At 48.6% G+C, this 5920-nt stretch overlaps 1 long non-coding RNA gene across 1 annotated transcript; it reads right to left on the bottom strand.

The window, feature by feature from the left end:
- Positions 1 to 2878: 2878 nt before the first annotated feature.
- Positions 2879 to 3297, bottom strand: LOC139027262 (uncharacterized). The gene is made up of 3 exons (XR_011479335.1): positions 3189 to 3297; positions 3088 to 3139; positions 2879 to 2979 (listed from the first exon to the last, which is right to left on the bottom strand). It is a non-coding gene; the product is annotated as an uncharacterized lncRNA (long non-coding RNA).
- Positions 3298 to 5920: the final 2623 nt, after the last annotated feature.

Here is a 5920-nt window from a genome sequence, read left to right as displayed (position 1 = left end):
CTTGAGGCCCGGCCGGGTCTCACCCCCGCCCTGTGCAATTGGGCTGACATATGATGAGGCCGCCCCAGTGGTGAAGGGTAGGAAACAACATTCCACTTCGCGTCGATCTCAACACTGGGCGCCCCAACGAGGTTGCGTGCTCAGCCCCCTCCTGTACTCCCTGTTCATCCGATGACTGTGTGGCCAAGCACCACCTCCAACTCATCATTAAGTTCGCAAATGACACAACAGCGTAGTAGGTTCTTGATTACCAACCAATGACGAGACAGTCTATAGGGAGGAGGTGAGCGCCATGAAACAGTGTGGTGTCATGAAAACAACCTCTCACTCAACCGTCAACAAAACAAAGGAGATGATCATGGCTTCAGGAACAGCAGAGGGAGCACCCCCTATCCACATCGACGGGACAGCAGTGGAGAAGGTGGAAAGTTTAAGTTCCTCGGCGACATTCAAGGAGCAAACTGAAATGTGGTCCACCCACCAGACAGTGTGGTGAAGAAGACGCAGCAGCGCTCTTCAACCTCATGAGGCTGAAGAAATATGGCTTGTCACTATAACCCTCACAAACTTTTAACCGATGCACAATTGAGAGCATTCCTGTCGGGCTGTATCACCACCTGGTACTGGCAATGCACCACCCATAACCGAGGGCTCTACAGCGGGGTGGTGGTCTGCACACGCAAACTTCCCCCCGCCTCCTGGACACCTACACCACCCGATGTCACAGGAACGGACAAAAGATCATCCAAGGACAACAACCACCCGAAGCCACTGCCTGTTCATCCCCGCTATCATCCAGAACGGTGAGGTCACAGTACAGGTGCAAACAAAGCTGGGACCAAGAGACTGAAAAACAGCCTTCAATCTTAAGGCCATCAGCTGTTAACAGCATCTCACTAACACAGAGAGGTGCTGCCAACATACAGACTTCAAATCACTGGCCACTTTAATAAATGGATCACTAGTTACTTTATATAATGCCACTTAATACATGGTACATATCTCTGGCATTACTTCATCTCCAATGTATCTCTACTGTATTTTACACCATCTACTGCATCTTGGCCCTTATTCCGGTCTGTCAATTCTTAATGATGAGCTTGGAGGATACTATGGTTTTTAATGCTGAGCTGTAGTCAATGAACAGCATTCTTACATAGGTATTCCTCTTGTCCAGGTGGGATAGGGCCGTGTGCAGTGTGCAGTGTGCAGTGTGCAGTGTGCAGTGTGATGGCGATTGCATCGTCTGTGGACCTATTTGGGCGGTACCCAAATTGAAGTGGCTCTAGGGTATCAGGTAGGGTGGAGGTGATATGATCCTTGACTAGTCTCTCAAAGCACTTCATGATGACAGAAGTGAGTGCTACGGGGTGATAGTCATTTAGGTATGTTACCTTAATATAAGATAAAACTATATTCCTGCAGAACCTGCTTTCTGGAGTGTGGTGTCAAAAAAGCAGAGTATCTCTTTATTACGGACAGACCTCTCTCCATCTTTACAACCATTGAATCTATATATTTTGACCATGACAGTTTACAATCTAAGGTAACACCAAGTAATTTAGTCTCCTCAACTTGTTCAACAGCCACACCATTCATTACCAGATTTAGCTGTCTAGAACTTAAGGAATTATTTTTACCAAATACAATGCTCTTAGTTTGAGAGATGTTCAGGACTAGTTTATTACTGGCCACCCATTCCAAAACAGACTGCAACTCTTTGCTAAGGGTTTCAGTGACTTCATTAGCTGTGGTTGCTGACGCATAGCGTATATGGTTGAATCATCAGCATACATGGACACACATGCTTTGTTTAATGTCAGTGGCAGGTCATTGGTKAAAATAGAAAAGAGTAGAGGGCCTAGAGAGCAGAGCCTAGAGAAGGAAAGGTTCTCATTGAAGCGTTCATGATACAAGCAGGAACTATGATACTATACTGCCACCTAGTGTCTATGAATAGTACTGTCAATGTGTCGGCCTTCCTCTCGTTGTAGAGATATGATGTCATCATGCATAGCAGACACATTCCTCTGCCCAGGCGCTGCTGACTCATGCCAGATCTTGTAAGGCCTGGATAGGTGTTTTTTACATATCAGCTAACCACATCATATGTTCTAGCATTCAGTCAGTCGATGACACGGTRGATGACGTTGTATGTAAGCATTGGTTGATGCATGCAACATCTGAGCAGGGGAAAGCGACCTGAATCTACCAAGACTGCCACTGTTGGCTCTTCCACTGTTGGCTCTTCCCAATACACACAAAGGAGGGCTATAGAGCCTATTGKCAGCTCCAGGCTATTTATAATGTAAATATACCTACACAGGGATGGAGACCAGTTAAACATTTACAGACTACTCAACTAACGTAAAAATAATTATAATTATAATAAACACATTTTTTAATCGACTAACAGACCTATATATAACATAAACTAAACTGAACATACTGTATAGGACAAAATGTAATGTACACTGTCAAATATACTGAACAAACAGAATGACGAATGGGGGGAAAAACATACACACCACAACACACACACAGACACCAACACCACACACCACACAGACCACCAACACCACACACACACAACCCAAACACACACACCACACGAGACCTACAACCACCACAGACCACCAACACCACAACACCACAGACCACAACCACCACACACACAGACCTACAGCACAACACACAACAGCAACCAACACCACAGACACAACAGCCTACACCACAACACACCACAGACCACCTACACCACACACACAGACCACACACAACCAACACACACATCCTACACACACACACAGTACCACCAACACCACAACACACACAACACCTACACCACAACACAAAGACCACCAACACCACAACACACAGACCACCTACACAACACACACAGACCTACACCACAACACACACAGACCACCTACACCACAAACACACACATACACCAACACCACAACACACACAGACCACCTACAAAACACACACAGACCTACACCACAACACACACACAACAGACACCTACACCACACACACAGACCTACACCACAACACACACAGCACCACACCACACACACAGACCTACACCACAACACACACAGACCACCTACACCACAACACACACACAGACCACCTACACCACACACCACAAGACCTACACCACAACGAACACACCAGACCACCTACACAACACACACAGACCTACACCACAACACACACAGACCACCTACACCACAACACACAGAACACTACACCACAACACACGACAGACCACCTACACCACAACACACACAGACCAACCTACACCCACAACACACACAGACCACCGAAAACACACACAGACCACCACACCACAAACACACACAGACCACCAACACCAAACACACACAGACCACCACACACAACACAACACAGACAACACACCACACACCACCTACACCACAAACCACACACAGACACACTACAAACACACAACAGACCAACCTACACCACAAAACACAGAGACCACACCACCACAACACACAGCCACCTACACACAACACACACAGACCACCTACACCACAACAACACACACGACCACTACACACACACACACAGACCACCAACACACACAGACCACCTACACTACAACACACACAGACCACCTACAACCCACAACACACACAGACACCACCAAGACACCACAACACACACACAGACCACCGTACACCACCAAACACACACAACCACCTACACCAACAACACACGACAGACCACCAACACCCACAACACACACAGACCACCTAACACCACAACACACACGACCACAACACCACCACACCACACAGACCACCAACACCACCACGACACCACAGACCACCACACCATAACAAACACACACCCCTACACACAACACACACACAACCAACCTACACCACACACACCAGACCACCAAAAACACAACACACACAACCCCTACACCACAACAACACAACCACCAAACACCACCACACCACAGACCACCAAACCCAACACACACAGACCTACACCACAACACCACCACAGACCAACCACACACCACACACACCACCAACAACACAACACAAACACACCACAACACACACAGACACACCTACACCACAACCACACAGACCACACACACACACAAACCTACACCACAACACCACCAGACCACCAACACCCACCACACAACAGAACCACTACAACCACAACACACGAGACACAACACCAAACACCTACCAACCACACACAACACAGACCACAGACCTACACCACCAACACACACAGACCACCAATACCACAACACCACACACAGACAACCACCAACCACAACAACACACAGACCACACACCACAACACACACAGACCACCACACCACAACCGACACACAACCCACCGTACCACCACAAACACCACACCACACACCACAGCACAACCACACACAAGACAACCTACACCACCAACACCACACAGACCACCTACACCACAACACACACAACCACACCAAAACACCACACAGACCACCTACACACAAACACCACACACAGAACACCAACACCACACACACACAAACCTACACCACACACACGACCACAGACACACCACAGACCACACACACAGACCACCAACACCACAACACACAACAGGACCACCTACACCACAACACACACACCGACCTACACCACAAACACACAGACACCTCACACCACAGCACACACACACACACAGACCACCACACCACAACACACAAACCACCACACACACACACACAGACCACCTACAAAACACCACAACCTACACACAACACACACACAGACCACCACACCACACACACAGACCTACCCAACACCACACACACAGACCACCTAACACCACACACACAGACCTAACACCACAAACACACACAGACACACACTACCACCACAACCACACACACAACCACCTACACCACAACACAACAGACCTACACCAAAACACACAGACCACTACACCACAACACACAACAACCACCACACACAACACACAGACCACCTAACACACACACACCTAACCACACACACACGACCAACCACACGTACACCATACACACACAGACCACCTACACACACAACACACCGACAGACCACACTCAAACACACCACAGAACCTACACCACAACACACACAGACCACGCAACAACCACAACACACACACAGGACACCTACACCACAACACACACAGACACACCCTACACCACAACAACACAGACCTACACACACACACAACACACAGACCAACACACACGACCAACACACACACACAGACCAACCTACACCACAACACACACAGACCACACTCACACCCACAACGACACACAGACCGACCTACACCACAACACACACAGCCACCACCACAACACCACACAGACCACCTACACCACAACACACACAGACCACCACACCCACAACACACACAGACACCAAACACCACCACACACAACAACGACACCAGACCACCACACCACACAAACAGCAGAACACGACCAACCATTAAACACAACCACAACACCTACAACCGACACCACAACCACACACTACAGACCACCTTACCCCACACACACAAGAACACCACCAAACAGCAACAGACCGACACCAGCAACCACCACCCACCAACACAACACACACAGACCACCCAACAACCCACCACAACACCAAGGACCAACCTACACCACACACACACGAGGTCCTTACCACCCAAATACTCACACTATTCACAGGCACCCTACATCCCACTAACCCCATCAACAGCAGAGCAGTTCTCTTAGACACCTCACCAAAGCACGACCCACACGGAACCACCCTTACCAGCGACACATTCAGCAGAAACGTAGCTGCTAACACCACAAACACCACAACAGACCACCAACGCGTCACTC

The sequence above is a fragment of the Salvelinus sp. IW2-2015 genome, unplaced genomic scaffold (assembly GCF_002910315.2).
Source record: "Salvelinus sp. IW2-2015 unplaced genomic scaffold, ASM291031v2 Un_scaffold8880, whole genome shotgun sequence".
NCBI lineage: Eukaryota > Metazoa > Chordata > Actinopteri > Salmoniformes > Salmonidae > Salvelinus > Salvelinus sp. IW2-2015.
Note: the sequence above shows the minus strand (reverse complement) of the source record. Positions and strands in the feature narration are given on the sequence as shown.